Source organism: Chinchilla lanigera, unplaced genomic scaffold (genome assembly GCF_000276665.1).
Source record: "Chinchilla lanigera isolate Chin_1 unplaced genomic scaffold, ChiLan1.0 scaffold00139, whole genome shotgun sequence".
NCBI classification, from domain to species: Eukaryota; Metazoa; Chordata; class Mammalia; order Rodentia; family Chinchillidae; genus Chinchilla; species Chinchilla lanigera.
The window spans coordinates 3,367,646-3,386,835 of NW_004955540.1; the positions used below are offsets into that span (position 1 = coordinate 3,367,646).

The 19,190-nt window shown below is 42.7% G+C and overlaps 1 long non-coding RNA gene across 2 annotated transcripts; it reads right to left on the reverse strand.

Annotated features, from left to right (window-relative positions):
• Nucleotides 1-210: 210 nt before the first annotated feature.
• LOC106147289 lies at nt 211-18,250 on the reverse strand. 2 transcript variants are annotated; one of them, XR_001232113.1, is made up of 3 exons: nt 18,176-18,250; nt 3,266-3,430; nt 211-247 (listed from the first exon to the last, which is right to left on the reverse strand). It is a non-coding gene; the product is annotated as an uncharacterized LOC106147289 (long non-coding RNA). The 2 variants fall into 2 exon arrangements; XR_001232112.1 differs by lacking the exon at nt 211-247 and adding an exon at nt 432-2,207.
• Nucleotides 18,251-19,190: the final 940 nt, after the last annotated feature.

Here is a 19,190-nt window from a genome sequence, read left to right on the forward strand (position 1 = left end):
CATAATTGTAGAACTCTGGACAGGTTGCTTAACTTTGCTAAGCTTCATTTTTTTTTTTTATCTGTAAAACTGTGTACAGAGCATCATGAGCCAGTGTCTTAGTTACTTTTCTTGTTGCTGAGACAAAATACCCAACATCCAAAGTTAAAGAGGGAAAGGTTTATTTAGCTCACAATTTGTAAAGGTTTCAGTCCATAATCAGCTGGCTCCAAACAGGGTGGCATGGCAGAGGGGCAACAGTTCATGACTGTGGAAGACAGCAAAAGCAACATGAGAGAGAGAAGGGACAAGTCTATTTCCAGTCCTTATATTATATGCAGGCTACCTGCCCTAGGGCGGGTGTAGCACTCACACCCTTAATCCCAGCATTGGACCATGAATCAATCACAAATACTAGATTCAGTCACCTCTGAAAAGCCCACCCGGCCAGACTGAATGAGGCTTTGGGGGGACATCTAGACACAAACCATAACAGCTAGTATAGGGTTTGATGTTGGCACCACTGACATCTGGGGCTGGGCAATTCTTTGCTGTGGGGGAATGTCTTGTGCACTGAAAGGGATCAGAAACTTTCAAGGCCTTTACCCATTAGATGCCAGTGGCACCTACCAAGTTATAACAATCCAAACTGTCTGTAGACCTTGCCACATGTTGCCTGCATGAAGACTGATGAGATAATGTGTGTATGACATGAATGTTTAGTAAGTGTGATTACTATTACCACCATCTTCATTAGTGCTCTGAAAATACTTGTTGAAAAAATAAACACAGTTGTGGAAGAAGAAAATCACCCACAGAAACTGTTTCTGATTTTAGCCTGGCAAACCCAGGAAAGGAATTCATAGTCATGATAAACATTGTCTGTTAAGCCCACCTGTTGCATATACATGTAATGTTAGAAATGTTGGAGAGGCATTTTCAAGTGAGCTGTAGGTGACATCTGTTGTTTTGTTGCCTAGTTTGAGATTGCCTGGTTCAGCTCTGGGGGAAACACCTACTGCCACTTTGAGCTGTGTGCTTGCACGAGGCTGATCTCTGTGTGGTTCAGTGGTAAGTCATAGGAGCAGGCCCAAGTCTCCTGGAGAAGTCCACGTGCTGGGTGAGCCATGGTGGTTAGTCCAGGAACAGGAACAGAGCTTGAGTCAAAGCCCACTAAGAAAACCTCAGGATTTTCTTGATTAACTGATGATGAAGTTGCCCTTTCCACTGGACTTGAATGTAAGCGGTCATAAGATCTGGAATGGAGTTCTGGTGATTTCATCTGAATTCCCATACTCTATTATGCCTGTATTTATTCTCTAACCATTCATGATTTTGAGTTGATAAACCATATTTTGCTTAAATTTGTGTGGGCTAGTTTTTCTGCCTCATAAAAACAGAAGACCCTCAATTGATACTTGGTCCTGATTATAGGAAGTGTAAAACACTTTGTGGATAGCTTCACATCTTGTCAAAATAGAATTTGGATCAGTTGGAATGCTTTGAGTGACAAATAACAGAAAACCTATCTCTAGACGTCTAAAGCAATAAAGGAAATCCCTGACTCCTTGAAAATGTCCAGTAGACTTTTGGACTTTAGGTCTAGGCTCCAGTTCCATTTCCCTGTAGCTCTTTTGGGCCACACTGCCCTCCCTAGATTGGCTTTGCTTTTTGAACAGCTTTACTGGTGGCCAAACAGTAACAGCGGTTCAGCTCCATGGACGTGTACCACACATACAAGAAAGAGGAAGAAGAAACTTCTCAGCTTGAAACCATGAGCAGAAGCCCTGGCCTTCACTTGATTACCCTACTTAACTCACGTCCTCATGCTAAAACCAAGCAAGACAGAGGTCTGCCCCATGTATAGCCAGAGCTCGGAGCTGATGCAGTGGGCAGGCCCATGGAAATACACTAGAAGGCCTGCTCAAGGCCAGCTTTAGAACAAGAAAGCAATATTAAATGTCACCAAAAATACCACCATTTAGTGGCAGCTTTCAGTGTCTTCCATTGAATATCAGTGCTGCTTCTGGATCCTTGAGGTTTGCTTGTTTATATATTAGCAACCCCATCATCGCTGTTGGAGTTGCCTGTCTAACATCTGTTCTTCTTACCAGACAGTGAGGGCAGAGAATTATAGTTCTGTGGCTGGCACTGGACTCCTTCCTTCAACTAACCAGCAGAATGGCTCTAGACAAGCTACTCACCTCTCTGGACCTTAGTTTCCTCATCTGTAGAATGGAGATAACAGTGTTATCCAATGTAGAGGATTGTTCAGAAAAACACACAAAATAATGTCTATAAAAGTGCTCAGTGCACATCTTACTCAAGAGAAGCACATTGTACTCTCTCCCCATGTCTCTTTCTATATCCCAGACCCCAGCACATGGCTGAAAGAGCATTGGTGTGGGAGGTGTTTGAGGTGTGAGCTAGGGAATGAGGAAGTCACTGACTAACTGGGCAAAGCACAGACAGCTGACTAACCGGTGATGCTTTAGCCAATTGATGGCTGAGAATTTCCAGGCTGGCCAGAGCCTTGTGTTGACATTTACTGACTTCTATTTTCAGAAATACCAAAAGAGAAACTGTTGGACAACTGCTTATGATGTTCAGCTAGGAGAATGGGTGGGGTCTGCTCAGGCAGAGTGGCCATGTCCTTGGAGTTTGAATGTGTAATTGGTAAGAATCTAGGGCTGGTCCATCAGCTTGGGGACAGGGACATGTGGGAGCTGCTGCTAAGCCCCTCCAAAAGTCATTACACTCAGGTTGGAGGTCATGATGTTGTTTCCTGTTTCTCCTGTCTTCTCACACTCAGCAGGACTTGTGTCTGCTGTAATATATAAAACACAGGTCAACGAAGGCTGGGTCAGGGTTTATGACCACGGTCATCAGAGACTAAAAATGCACATTCTTAGATTGCCACACTTGACCTGCTCAGTGGGGATCTCTGGAGCAAGGGCAAAGCAATCTTCAAGATATTCATCCACTACTTTCACCCGTTTCACTTCCTTTATACAGGAAGAAAATGAAGCCCAAGGAAGTAAAATAACTTCCCCAAGGTGACACGGCTAGTTTGCACTGTATAATTGATGGATGGTTCTACTGGGGCATTATTAGAGCTGCATTGCTTTATGCATGGTCACAAAGTGTTTCATCTCTATTTTCTCATTTGAGTTCTTCAACTAGTCTCCACATGAAGAAATAGAGTTATTGTTTTTATCATGAAGAAATGCAATTTTTATTTATATTTTTGTGTCAGTAGGCAAACATGGCCCCTTCAGAAACTTACCACAATCCTTTATACCACTTGTATGCAAATTAGCAGAAGACACTCTCTTCTAGGAGGATGGGGCTCTCTGACCAGTGAACAGGCTGGATTTCAGTCTCCACTCTCAGTCTTGCTGGGATGGCCTTGTGCAGTTTCCAACTGGCACAACTGTGCCTGACATCTCCACTATAAAGGATGAAGAATTTTTATACTGGTTTGTATTCCTGTGACCTAAACTAGAGCTGGGCTTGTAAGTGTTCAGAAAAGGTGGTTGAAATGCCACATGACTTATCTATAGCAGGATGGGAACCTGTGATTCTAGGCATGACCTCGGCTACTTGACATAGGAGACAATAAATTATAACCTGGAATTCTGTACTGACTCCATCTTTTCAGGAGTTGACTAGTATAATCTCTAGAATTAAGTCACTTTGAGATGCTCAGGAAACCAGTCTCGCAGTTAAGGCTGGATCTGCAGGGACCCCACCCCCAACCCAGATGTAAGCATCAGAAAGCTAGTCAGTCTTCTCATCCCTGGGACATACCACCTGACACCTGGAACTTAAAGATGATTTAATTTGGCTTATGGTTTGAAAGGATTCTGTCCCTGGTTGGCTGGCTCCAAAGTAAAAAACATCATGATGGAAGGGCATGGTAGAGCAAAATTTATGCAGGCAATGAAACAGAGCACTGGCAGTAACAGGCTGGGAACCATATATATCAACCAACATCAGGTCTCCATGACCCACCCAGATACACCTAGAAGTATGCTGGGCTAATCTCCTGGGCATTTTAAGCCAATCCATTTGACACACCTAAAGTTAACTGCTACACCAACTATCACTGAGCTCTTTCAGGGCCTAGGCCGAAGCTCAGGGCTTTCCTTCATCCCACAGTCACTCTGTGAGATGAGCATTATATCCCCATGTTACAGATGAGGAAACCAAAAGAGCATTAAATGACCTGCTCACAGTTACACAACTAGCAAGTGTCAAGGCAGGACTCCGACTCAGCTGCATGGTATCTGACCACCAGACCTGTGCAGCTATGTCTCAGGGTATCCACACCTTTGTCAGGTTGGACAAAGCTATATACAGGAGCAGGGACAAGGCCTGGAAATAAGAGCTCTATCTTTTTTTGTAGGCCAGTTTGCTTCATCACATTTATTGAGTGCCTACTGTGTGCCCAACTCCTTGCTCAGCAGCTTTATGATTTGCATGTCTTTTCTCATATAATCCTCAAAGCAAACTTAGAAAGTCAAACCATTGCCCTAGCAGCCTTGTCCTTCACTCAAAAACAAGGCAGGACTCAAGGCTAGGTCTACATGGATACTGATAGTATGATAAAAAATGTCTTCCTTCCTTCAGGTAATCACTAGTAAGTTTTTTTTGTGTGTCCTATTTAATATATTCTGTGATTACAGAAGGATATGTTTATGGATTTAACATGTACATGTGGATGTATTTTATATATTTGTTCATATATTTGTGAGATACACACATTTAACATAGATAAGAGATTAATTTAATTGCATTTATTTTCAAAACATTAGTGTTCTATGACACCAGAGTAATAACCTGAAAACGAGCAGGGAACCTCCTGGGGAAGAATGCCAACTCATAAGCAAAAAGTGCAAGTAGATTTAGAAAGTCATCATTTTGTATATTTTTTTTTATATCTTAGGAAGAAGTTTACTTTAGAGGTCTCCTCTCCCATAGGGCAGTCTCTCCACAATGCACACTTTGTTTCCTTTGGTGGTCTGTCTCATGCACCACACACTGTTAATTTCCAGGACTAATTTGCACAGACTCTGCAGTGCACAAGGCTGAAGAATGAGGCTATGAGGATGTCCTGGAATCACCTCTTCCCTGAATAGTGCAATGGCACAAAGGTTACCAGTAGTTCTCATTTTCTTTTCTCCTGATAATTCCTCCAAAATAGATCACCCAAGTGCTTCACCCTGTAAACTTCTAGAATGTTCTTTCAACCCTGAAAACCAAATCAGAACAAAACCATCCTCAGGGCCACATATCCTTACTGTCGTTTCCACAATCCCAGTGTGAATGGTCGTGGGCAAACCCTGGCACATCTCTCCCACAGATCACTTGAAATCTGTGAGCTGTTCATCCCCTCTGCACTCAGTGAAGGGTTCTCTTCCTCCTCTGCTTTCCTTCCCTACCTCTGGGACCTCAGTAGATCCCATCAAAGAATTATCCCTTGTTCTTCACCTTCTACTCATTACTTCTTGGATTCCCTTACTTGCTCACTTATTAAGCAGTTGTGATTTGTATCTAGGTGTTCCCAAGACCCTCAGAGCCCATAGATGGAGCTGTGGTAGGGTGATGGAGTGATGGGGATTATAGCTGACTTACTGTTGGGAGGTGGAATCTGGTTGGAAGAAGCCATCACTGGGGTCAACCTGGAAGTGTTTATTTCCCTCCCTGGCTCCTCCTCTGACACTGTCTGCTTCTGTCTGCATGTGATGAGCAATTCTCTGCCAGGACTCTGTGCCATTGCTGTCCTGTTTTGGAGCCAGCTTATTGTGGACTGGAACTGCTATAAGCTGTGAGCCAAAACAAACTTCTCCTACTTTAAGTTACAGATGTTTGGAATTTTGTCACAACAACAAAAAAAGCACCTATGTGTTCCAGTAATTTTGCTAGGAACAAGAATTTAGAAAGAGAATAGGGATGCTGGCCTTTCCTTTGTGGACCACAAAGTGTGCTTCCAAGTCACTTTTGCCAAATACTTCTGAAGTTGCTTATGTGAATAATGATAATAATGATAATAATAATAACGTTGTTATTGTTGATGAAGTTTCTGATGATGAGAAAAGAGAAGGAGATGGCATTTTTAGAGCCACTGGAGCTATTTCTCCATTGCTGTCTCTCTAATGATAATTTTATTTTTATTTTTATTTTTGGCATTGCCAGGGAGTGAACCCAGAGCCTCATGCAGGCTAGGCAAACATTCTGCCACTCAGCATTTTAGTTGTGTCACTTAATTCCCTCAACAAACTCATGAAGCAGGTATTATTTTTATCTCCATTTTATATGTGAGGAATTCTAGGCCCAGAGAAGTTAAGTAATTTTCTCAAGGTCATACACTTCATATGGGATAAATCCTAGTGGTGATCTGAAGTCTGACCCTTTTAATTATTATCTTCTCTTGAGGCCAAAAAACCACCCAGTGAGAAGTGTCAGAAAAGTAGGAAAATGAACTATGAGAGAGGAAGAAACAAATGAGGAACAAGAGCCTGATGGAAACATAATATTACGTCTCTGGCCCTTGGCATAAGGAATCTGAAAATACGTTAGTGATAGAAGTGGTCCTGGAGCTGTGTTATCTGAAAGACAGCATTGCCCCAGAGTTATAAAAGCGGAAATCCTCAGGGTCCAGTGGGATCTTATCTTAGTTACTTTCCCATCACTGAGACACAATTTGACATCCACAGTTTAAAGGAAGAGAGGTTTCTTGTGGCTTGTGATTACAGTCCCTGGTTGGCTGGTTTCAAGGCAGAAAACAGCATGATAAGGGAGTACAGCTGGGGAAAAGCTCCTCACTTTATAGTGGCTAGGAAGTAGAGAGAGAAGGAAGGAGCTAGGGAGGAAGGTAAACCTTTCTCGGTCACATGTCCAGTGACCCATCTCTTCCCACCAGACCGTGTCTCCTAACAGCAGCTACAATGCTTTCATGATTCACTTACCTTCCCAAAGTAACACCTGTGAGCACAGGACGTTCTTAGGGGACATTGTGATCTAAAACATAACATTCTGCCCCTGGACCCCAGGAGACTCATGTACATCTCTATGCAAAATTCATTTAGTCCATCTCTAAGCATCACCAAAGTCCTAACAGTTCCAGTATTGCTGAAAACTCCAAGTCCAAATTCTCTTCTGAGATGCAAGGCAAACTGTTAGCTGTGAATCACTGTAAAACTCAGAAAGAGAGTTAAACACTGTGGACACACAAGAGCACAGAGTAAACATTTTCATTCCAAAAGGAGGAAATAGGGAGATAGAAAAGAATTAGACTGAAAAAAGACCAAAACTCACCAGGGAAAATATTAAATCCATTAGCTCCATATTTAGTGCCTGGGGAGAGTTGAAGTGAGATGTGAACTTCAAAGGGTTTAGGTAATCCTGATCCTACAGCACTGCAGGTTGCAGCTCTCTTTACTGCATTCTTGGGATGGCTTTTCTCCCTGCCTGTAGTTTTCCTCAGATGTTCCTTGTTCTTGGCTTATCTAATTTCTTGGGGTCTCTACTGACTTTTGGCTTCATTCTTAGAGCTTTACATGTTGTCCTCTTAAAGGCACATGGCTTAGCCTTCCAGGCCTTCTTGTGAAATTTGAGTGGAAACCTTTCTGACCCCACAGCTCCTGCATTCTGCATTCCAAAAAAACCAACACCACATGGATAATGGTAAGATTCCCTTGATTATGGCTGCAAAAGCCTCTTAGTGCCTGGATGGTGGAAAACTGTGAATAGAATCCTGGGGAACCAACGTCCTAGGCAGGCTGCCCTGAACGTCTCTTCTCAAAAAAAGTCTTTCACTTTTGGACCCTTTAGCCTGTGAAAAGTGAGGCCTTGCTGATTCTCAATGTTATGGCTTGTATCTACGTGTTCCCCCAAAGTTGTATGTGCTCCTTGGGGAGGCTTTTCAGAGGTGGCTGGATCTGGGATGTGTGAATTAAACATATGATACTTAATTAAGGGTGTGTGAATTAAGGGTGTGATACTGAGGTTAAAGGTATGTGGTACTGGATTGGTCCACTAATTGGTTTAGAGTATAGTTCTGCTTGTGGGTAATGGGGAGGCCCACAGTGGGTGTGAGTGGCACCACCCAAAAGGCTGGTAGTTTGGATGAGATAAAAGGGTAAGGGCTGCTGCTGCTTGCTGCCTCCTGCCTGCTCTCCCATGGACTGTTTCTTCTCTGCAATGCTTCTCTGCTATGCCTCCCTGCCTTGGTGCCAGCCAACTACGGACTGAATTCTCTACAAATTGTGAACTGAAACGAACCTGTCTTTCTTTAACTTGTGGGTGTAGGATATTTTGTCCCAGCAAAGAGAAAATAACTAAGACACTCAGAATGCCCTCAACATACCTTTCTATTATTCTCATGCAAAGTGCATGGCTTCTTTTCAATCTTTTCAGCAATTTCACTCTCCAAGACACCATCTTTGCAGGTGCTTCCTTTCTGGCCAAGCTGAGAACTTTTCAAATAGGTTTCTGCTCCTGACTTTCAGTATAAACCTGGCTAAAAACTGCCAGCAGTACCCACAACCTGAACATTAGGCTGCTTTGAAATTTCCTCTACCAGATTAATTAATCTATTCCCCATAATCTCAGCCTTCTGCAAAGTCACAGTAAAATGTAGAAAAATTTTCTGCCAGAGCCATAACACAAGTGGTCTAGAATCCAACTGCCAATGGAGTCTTTGTTCCTCAACCTGTTCTCTACATTTTTTTCAGCATTCTGGTCTTCTGAGCCCTGACCAGAATTCCTATAAAGTTCAGCTTCTAGCATTCTAGGGCTTCTCTAGCAGACATCCCCAAACCTTTATAAATTCCTCCCATGAACCAGTTTCAAAGGCTTCTAAACCACATAGTTAAGTAATAGTCACAGGAACAGCCCCACTCTTGCTACCAAAACCTTAATTTCCTTGTCACTGGTATGAATACCTGACACCCACAACTTAAAGGACGAGATGTTTATTTTCACTCACAGTTCCCAAATTGTGGCCCATGTTTGGGTGGCTTAAACACAGAAACAGCATGGTAGGAGGGCCTAGGCAGAGGAAAGCTGCTTACATCGTGGTGGTCAGAAAGCAGAGAATGAAAGGAGGGAGCTGTGGTGGAGAACATACCCTTCCAGGTCATATTCCCAGTGGTCTACCACTTCCAACCATACCCCTCCTCCTAACAGCAAGTCAACTATACTACCCCCATGATTCAATCATCTTCCAAATGCTCTGTCTTTAAGTGCATGTAACTCTTGGGGGACTTCTCAGTCTTAACCATAACAGATCTTGATGTAGTATAATCAAACCCTACTAGATACAGACTCATTAACACCTTATCACTCATGTTCATCCAATCTGTCTGGAATACCTGGGGGGATGGGAATCTCACTACCTTCTGATATAGTTTATTAGATTTCTGTAGTAGATATATTGATTTTGGCTGCCCAGTGTCCCTGTCTCCTGTTCGTCACAGCACTGCAGATTTCCTTTAGGGAACTTCTTGCTCCCATTTCCGGTCATTCTACTGAGGCTCTTGGGGGTAGGGGAGTGAGCGCGTGACCCCAAGTTAGGCCAATCAGTGTGTCTCTCACGGAAGTAGAAAATTGACAGAGCCTGTGAGTGTTCTAAGCTACTGTGGGATCCCTGGCCTTGTTTAGCCTGTCTTTCTGTTCTGTGAGCAATTCTATTCTTTCAGTAAATTCTTCCAGAGCTGCCACCCCAAGACCTTTCCTGATAAATACCTCTTGTGTTTTTGTTTTTGTGTTTCTTTACCATAGATATAATTCATGTGCATGGTTTAAAACATTTTCAAGTGCACACAAGGGTAATTTCCTGTGATGCTTCTTCTTGGTTCCACTAGAAGGGGTTGACCACTGCTAATTGTTTCCTGTGCTTCCTGCAGAAACTTCTGTTTCATGGGTGAATAGCACTATTAGACATCTCTCCCTGGGACACAGCAGATATCCACCAACCTGCAGCTTCCATTTATTGTGCAAGGTCTGGGATTGGGGAATCACATACTGAATGTCAGTGGCAGCCTGTCAGGGAGTTGATAGCCAACCTAACACATACCTTCAGCCTCCTCATCTAGGACAGAACAACCCCAGTGTCTGTAGCCACCAGGAACAGGGCATTATCAGGAGGCTGTCCCACCTGGTCCTTTCTTTGAAAAATGCTCCAGGTTGCAGCCTCACTTCAGAGTGGGTGCCCAGAACTGAGCACAGTCTGCTGCTTTCCTTGACCTTTTTGTTCTCCTACTAAACATGGCTGGGATTCCCTGAGTGACTGGTTTGAAGTCCAATGATACCATTGACCTTCCTGTCTACCAACATACACAGCCAAGCTCTAGATCAGTCATATCTGATTCTCCATTTCTACAATCTGTTTTTTGAGCCAGGTTCTGGAACCCATGTGTGTCCATATTAAACTCTTTGTTGTATGTATGCGAATGTCTTAGGTTTTTCCTCTACTTAGACTTATCCATAGGCTCCTCGCTCTGAAAGCGTTTATCCTTAGAGTACAGTCTCCCTTTGTGTAAGTGGAAGCTCTGTGTGGTGCAATATAGAACCACTGTCAGTGTGGGCAGCAGGAGCCTCAGGGTTTTGAATACTCTGTAATTCACTGATTCTGCTTCTAGGATGTGCTTTGAAACATAGCTCAGTATAAACCCAAACTGCAAAGAGCTAAACAACTCACAATAGGGACTTGGTGGAATAAACTGAGATATAAACAATAAAATATCATGTTATTAAAGACTATGTTATAGAGGAGTAATTCATAATGTGAGAAACCATTGTTTCAAAAAAGATTATAAAATACTGGGGGTAATTCAGTCTTATTTTTCTATGTGTTTAAATGTATAGAACAAAGATAGAAAGGATGCAAACAAAATTATTAATGGAGATCTTTGTGTAAAGGGATTCTAGCTGAATTTGATTTTCTACTTTTTATCCTACTTACATTTTAGGTATATCTTTCTATACTAAATGTAATTTTTATAACAACAATTTAAAAAATAAGTAAAGAAGAGCCAAGTGCATGCCTGTAATCAGTCTCACCTACTCAGGAGGCTGAGGGAGGAGGACTGAGTGTTTGAGGTCAGTTGAGGCAATTTAGTGAGATCCCATCTTATTTTTATTTTTATTTTCTTTTGATCCAAGGTCTCATCCTGCAGTTCAGGCTGGCCTTTAACTCAATTTGTAGCCCATACTGGCTTCCAGTTTGCAGCAATTCTCCTGCCTCAGCCTCCCAAGTGCTGAGATTACAGGCATGTGTCACCATGCCCAGCTTCCCATTTTAAAATATTATATGATACAACATGCAATATAATACTACACAATACAATAGCTAGGGATGTAGCTCCGTGGTAGAGTTCTTGCTTAGCATGAATAAAGCCCTGGGTTCAAACCTAGTACCAAGAAAAAAGTAAAGAAGAAACATAGTATTGACACTTCACAGAATGATCCAGGGCACAAAAATGAAGTTAAAAATTGTTTGAAATGCTATCTGTAATGAAAGGACAGACATTTGATATGGAAGATGAGTAATTTCTGGTGATCTAATGGACAGCATAGTGATCATGGTTAATCCTTGAAATATACTAAGAGAGGAGATCCTTAGTAGTCTCACCACGAAACAAAAAGTGAGCTGTGAGGTAAAAATGTGTTTATTAGCCTGATTGTAGTAGTCATGCAATTACATAAACATCAGGTTGTGCCCTTCAATATATATCATTTTAATTTATCAGTGATGCTGCAGGAAGGCAGAGAGATACACTGTCTGAAAGAGCTCATGTTCTTAGATTCCTATGTCTATACTTAAGCAAAGTTAATTTGTGTCAGCTGAATCACAAAACCTAGTAGTACTGCAGGTAGAGTCCCTCAGAAACGCAGACGGCTCTGAGGGCCTCTACTACAGTGGACCCAGGGCATCTGCTTGTGGGATCACAACCCATATGTCTTGGGTTGGTCGGGTTATGTGAGCTAGGGAAGTGGGCAGGGTGGGAGCAGTCATGGCTAAGCAGCCTGTGCTCCAGCCCAGTTACTGTGATATGGGAATCCAGGTCCCTACTGTACCAGAACATCTCATTTTTTAAGAAAAGCCAGAAAGCTAGTTTTTTTTTTTTTTTTTTTTTTTAAATCTGAAGTTTTGTAATTTTTACGTGTTGAGAAACAATTCAAATTTTCTAAAGTATGGTGTGGACCGAATACCATGTTGTGGCCATATTGAGTTCTCAGTTGGTCAGCTTATGGTCTCTTTTCATGGGGTTTGAGGGTTGACTGAGGGGAAGCCTTGCAAGGACAGTAGGAGGGAAACAAGCTGAAGAGGACAGGTGGCCAAAGTGGTGAGCCAGAAGCAGTCAGGACTGGCAAGGAATGATCCTTGCTAGTATGTGGGTCCTCAGTGTCCCCAAAGGTCATGTGGTAGAGGTTTGCCCCCAGCATGGTGAGGTGGGGCTTAGTGAAAGAGCTTTAGGTAATTGAGGGCTAGTGGGATCTGTACCATTTCCTTTTCTTCTCTCTCTCTTTTTTGGCCATGAGGTGAGTAGCTTTGTTTTGCCATATACTCCTCACCATGATGTTCTTCCTCACCACCAGAGGAAATGAGACCAACCGACCATAGACTGAAACCTCCAAAACCATAAGCCAAAATAAACCTTTCCTCTTTATAAATTAATCATTTTAGGTATTTGTTATAGCAACAGAAAGCTGAATAATGAATTCTAGAAGAAGAAGAGTTAGTGAGGAGGCAGGGTGTTGAAGGGTCTTTGCCTTACATAGACTTGCTATGTGGAATTGTTTAGAATTACACTGTGTGACCATTAATCCTGATATGAGAATATCACTGCATTAAGAAACACCAGCACATTCCTGGATGTGTCTGGGTGGGTTATGGAGGCACAGCCTTGGGGACCAGGTAGGGTCCCTGGACTGTTTATCTCTGGTATTCTTCCCCTCCTCTGCTTCCTGGCCACCATGAACTAAGCAGCTTTGCTCCACCATGCTTTTCAGCTTTGATGTATCTTCCTTGGAGCCAACTGACCATGGACCTAAACTGAGTAACTTAAACTTCCCTCCTTTAAATTGTGTTAGGTGTAGTACCCAGGAAAGCCGACTAATACACACTGAGTGATATCTCAAGTTCCCAGAAGTTCCAGAGGTAGAAGGAGACACCTCCAGGAAGGATGTTACATGACTCCTTTATGACTCCACTGAATACACACACACACACACACATTCAATTTTGTAACCTTTAAACTTTAAAGCAATATAAAAGGAATTTTATGAAAAATGGCTCTTGCACTATAATTATTTTGTTTTTTTTGTTTTGTTTTGTTTTTTTGTTTTTTTCCGGTACGGGGAATCAAACTCATGATCTCGCGCTTGCCAGGCAGGCACTGTGCCGCTGAGCTAAATCCCCAGACCCCCACAGTAATTATTTTCTTTGCATACCATCTGTAAGTTTTATAGCCTTATTGTGTACATAGTTCTCAAGATACATTTAGTGATGCTTCAGAAAGTCTGGGGTCTGTCCTCAGTAGGCATGGGATCCGCAGCCAGCTCTGTCACTTTCAGGCTATGTGACCTTGAGATGTTGCCTAACCTTTGTGGGTCTCACTTAGTATTTCTCCTTTGTAAAATGAGAGCATCCTAAAGATTCTATCAGGAATGAGCAGAGAAAGATCTCTTTAAGCCTGAAGCATCATTACTCTCAGGGCTGCAGATAAACCTGGGCTGTTGCCCAAAAGAGATATGCTGTTTCTGTTGGAGGGAACACACAGTAGTTAATGTTCTGGCTTGGATAAAGGCTTCAGCTCAGTCAAAGGAGTGCTAGTGGTAAAGGTACTTCTGCTCCCCGACTTGATTTTATTTAGATGGGATTGAGAGACATGACTTGTCAAACTTACCCAGAAACATTCTTTACCTTCATCACCATGACTCAACCTGTCTTCTCTCTGATCTCCTGGCCTGAGTTTCTCCTTTTGGGGAGGAGTTGCCATCCTTTTGTTTGTTTGTTTGGTCTTTTTGAGACAGGGTCTCACTATGCAGTTCAGGCTGGCCTTGAGCTCACTTTATAGCCCAGGCTGGTCTTGAACTCACAATAATCTTCCTACCTCAGCCTCCCAAGTACTGGGATTACAAGATCCTTAAAAGGTTACATTCTATTGCCCTAATGAAAAACCAGTGGATGATCCAGTTTCCTCTGGATTAAGTCGGGTTCCCAGGCTGGCATCCACACACTGCACCCCAACATTCACCTTGACTCCTGTCCTCTACCCAGCCTCCTCGTCTCCATCCAGCCCAGGGTTCCAGCCAACATGAGCATCTCTCCTTTGCTCAGGCAAGCCATGACCTTGATTGATTTTGCCCTTTAAATCCTGCTCCCTCTGCATGGGTTGTTTATTTGCATGTTGGCAAAGCCCTGCTCATTCTTCTAGGACAGGTGATGGAGATTCGGCAGTGTGTATGAATGATGTCATTTCTCTACACAGCCTGCAGTGTGCATGACCCAGGGTAGTAAGAAGATACTCAGTGAATGTTATGTTGATAGATGAGAAATAAATACATGAATGGAAGGATGAGTTCTTGAATAAGTTAGCAAATAAATGACTGAATAAATTATCAGATAGGTGACAATGAAAGTAAAGGAATAAACAAATGAATAGATACATGAATATTGGCAATTAACTCAGTTTGAATGAAGCCAGTTTCAACAGCCAGAGAGGAAAATGAAGCTGGGAGACAAGTTATAACTGGAAGCCTGTAGCTGCCATCCCACGTTTCCCATAGCTGCCTGTAACACTAGTGTTGTCCTCTTTTCTTTGAGGCTCCTGACTTTTTTTTGCTTTGGTGACCTTGCCCTTTGTGTCAGTTACTCTTCTCTCATTGCTGAGACAAAATACCCCTCCACAATTAAGGAAGGAAAGGTTTATTTAGCTGACAATTTGTGGAGGTTTCAGTCCATACTTGGGTGGCTCCAAGGCAGAGTGGCACATGGCAGAGTGCAACACTTCATGGCCGGGTGGAAGACAGCAAAAACAAGAGCAAAAGTGAGGAGCAGCGGGCAGAGGGAAGAGCAAGCCTCTTTCCTTCGCTTACATTGTATGTAAACTACCCACCGCAGGGCGGGTGCAGCTCTCACACCCATAATCCCAGTGTGGACTATAGACCAATCAAAAATTTAGAATACAAGCCCGCCCCGTGACTGCACGAGGATCTGGGGGGACGTGCAAACACAAACCATAACACCCTTGGATGTCGGAAGGAGAAGCCAGTCCTTTTGTCTGGACACATTCTGCTCTGCTCTGCATTTCATTCTCTGGACAGGCCACTTCCTCCTCACACGCTTATGAGGTTGGCATGCTGTGACTCTTGGGGAGGGAGAAAGGAGGAAGATACTGAGATGAGTCTGGGGTCTCACACTGAGCTGACTCTTTCCTGTTATGATTTTGATAGCTTTACACCAATCCAAAGGGAGCCACAGAAATGTACTGTGTCACCCTGCTGGGACCCTGGGAGGGGGGTTGTTCCTTGGGCAGCCTGGTCCTCACCACAGGAGGTACCAGGCCTCCATGCACCGGCACACCTGCCTGCATTGGAACTTAACTTGTCCCACTCATTTTCCATGTTACCCCACTCCATCTCTACACGGTCCAGGGGCAAGCATTCTTCTCCTTCTTATGCAAACGTGGACACTGTGCTCAAAAAGGTTAAAGAAGTGACCTCAGACCACACAGGGATCTGTGTGTGGAGGATTGGGATGTGCATTTTGTTTTGTTTTTTTCTCTGAAGTGCATATCCCCAAGCAGTTTACAGCTATGAAGGTTTCCTCTGGGCTGTATCCTAGGACCCCGGCAGAAGACTGACAGCAACTCTGATGGAGTCATCGAGGTGAATGTGATGAGGGACCATCAGTTCAAATGTGTCAGCAGGTTTAGGAGAAACCAAGGAAGGACAGTGGAACCTGGAGTTCGTGAGAGCACAGACTTTCTCCCACCTTGGGTCTGAGAGGCTCACAGCAAGGAACTCTTTCTGAACTGGAGAGAAGGAGCCACCTCAGGGGAGTTGTGCGCCTTGGTAGAAAAACCCAGACAATGTGAACACAAAGCTTGACAGCACAGGGGGCAAGGAATGAACACCCTCTCCTCTCTCTTCTCAACTCCCTGGGACCTGCTTAAGCTGCCCATTAGCCATACCCACGCAGTCAGAGCTCACAGGATGCTACTGATGCAAGACAGGAAGCTCAGCACCCAGGGCACAGAGCAGAGTGGATGGAGGCAGAGGGCAGATCTGCAAGGGCAAGTGGGCAGCCCCTAGCAAAGTGCTGAGCTCACATTTCACTTTGGTAACTCTGTGTCTTAACCAAGCTAGCACAGAACACTTGAACTTCCAAGATAGAAGTTCTTTGTACCTACTTGCTACAAATTTCCTTCTGATTTCTTTCTTAGGTGGATATTAATATGCATGTGTGTGGATCTATCTCCTTCCTGGGCTGCAGTGTTTTGGAAGTGAAGTGTGCTTACCATCATGTTCAACCCCCTGTGTGAGTGCAGACACTGGCGCTTGGGGCTCAAAGAATTACTGGTTGGATTTGCTGAGTGCTGGCATCACACAGATTTTTCCTGGACAAGGGAGGTCTGTTCGAGTGCTGGTTATTGTGCTAACTCAATAGGCTTAGAGCGCACGCTTTCCTGCTTTTGTATACTTTTACAGCATGCAAGCCAAAGCTAATAGTTTTAATTACTTAACTAAGGGCCTCAATTCCAATGCGTTAGTGCCTTTATATCGACAAGCTTCTGTGTACTCTTGTTACTTATTAAAGTGAGAGTTTGGGCTGCCTTAATGCTTGGTGCGTATGCTGATACTTCCCTGAGGACTGGGCACATGGGTGATAGATTTGCATAGAGCCATACTACGCTTGATGCTCAGTGCACTAGATGAGGTGTCCCACTGGTTGGCAAATGGCTAAATTTCTTTCAACCTCGGTTTTCTCTTCTGAAAAGTGGACAGAATAATAAGGACATGCATGTGCTAAAGTGAATACGCATACAAGGAAATACACTTTAACATTGGAGCAAGATATTTCAATGACCCTTGGACAATTCTTCTAGCATGATTCTTAGAATTATCACAATAAAAGTTTATAAGGAAAGACAGAGGGTTCAGAGATCAGGTATCAGATCCAAGTGTGGATTGTAGTTTTCATCAAATGGACATCTAAATAATTCGCAACACTTTCTGGTTATAAGGCAATTTATTTACTGCTAATTAAATGGAATTATAAGTATTAAATTAAAAACATTGGTATGAGATGCCTCAAAAAATAAAAACTAGCTAGGCATGGTGATGTAGGCCTACAGACCCAGCACTGGGAGGCTGAGGCAGGAGGATCTCCATAAGTTCGAGGCCAGCCTGGGCTACATAGTGAGTTCAAGTCCAGCCTAAAATACATAGGGAAATTGTTTCAAAAAGCCAAAAACAAAAACAAAAAATGAAAAAAACCCCAAAACCAAACAAACCAAAACAACAACAAAACCCCATTTGTTGGGAATTTTGGAAGTAAAATTCCTTAATCATGTTCTAGATCAAAGATGAACAAAATTTCTCTATAAAGGAGCAGATAGTGACTATTGTAGGTTTTATGGACCAGTAGCTACTCTGTCATAAGAAAAAAGTAACTGTACACAATCCAGTAATAAATGGGTGTAGTTGTGTTCTAATAAAACCTATTTGTGAAAATAAATATCAGTTTAGATTTGTCCTGTGACCATAATTTACCAACTCCTGTTATTTTTTTCTTGCTTTTTGAGACAGAGTCTCCCTATGTATTTTAGGCTGGTCTTGAACTAATTATGTAGCCCAGGCTGGCCTCAACCTCATGACAATCCTCCTGCCTCAGCCTCCCAGTTACTGAGACTATAGGTGTGCACTGCCATGCTCAGCTCAACCTGTGATGTACCCAGCTTTCTTATGTTGTTAAGTGCTTGAGAAACTGCCCGCCATCTCTTCTATTGTTATGGTAAATTATAAGAGAAGGGGTTTACTGAGTACTTCCTTGGTGCCAGGAACTATACCAGCAACATTCCACGTACAACATCATTTAACTCTGTGAGGGAAATAGGAATAAATCCCCACTGGACATTCGAGGAAACATACATGATTAAGCTCGGTTCAAATGTTCTCCTACCTTACTCCAGAGCTCAAACTCTGTCCACTTCATAGTATCTTGCAGGGAATACCAGCCTTTGAGCATTATGTTTGCCCAGGAATCTTTAATATAATATTGATATGTTCAGGTTCAGGTCTCCTTGGTGAATACAGTCATGTGTCATGCAGTGACAGTCTGGTTCCTGGTAGACCACATGCACCATGCTGGTCTGTGGGATTATGTTGCCTAGTGATGCTGTGGCCCTTTCAGTGTGTGTAAGTACACACTAGGGTGCTCAAACACAGCGAAGTCACCTAATGACGCATGCTGAGAAGTATCCTAACCACACATTTCTTAGAACACATCCCCGTTGTTAAGCAACACATGACTTGTTTTCTGTTTTCCTTGTCTGTTTTTGCCCTTGTGTGCCACCTTCCTGCCTTCTTTTGATCTAATTTAATATTTCTTAACCTTTTACTTCTGTTATCACCCTTTATTACGCTATTTGGACATTCCCCCTCATCACATCTCCCTGAAGTTTAATGCCACAAATATACTGTACATTTACTTATGTACTCTGTAAAATCTGTGACTGAACTCTGATTACTCAAGTCAGAAGTGTGCAAGCTATCTATCAGGGGTTTTACTAGGGCTTGATTTCTGGTTTGAACCCATATCAATATGAAATTCATCCTATACTATTTTCTTCTTCCAAATGTTGTATTTTTTCCAGAACTATTTTTTGTCATTCCCTATGCAGCATATCTAGGTAGTATGTATCATCACAAATGGTTTTACTAGTCATTCAATGGTTACCCTATAGATTTAAATGTTCATCCTTGATTTATTACTCTTAGTATAAAGGGTACTGTCATATAGAGCACTTTTAGCACTTCCTAGAAAGTACAAGGAACTTGGAGGACTTGCAATCCATTTCCCTCTCTTTCTTTTTGTGCTCACAGGACACTATTCCTAAATAAATAAATAAATATTTATATGAGACTGTATCTATATAGTCTCTAAAGGCAACATAAACCAAAATGTCAAGATTATT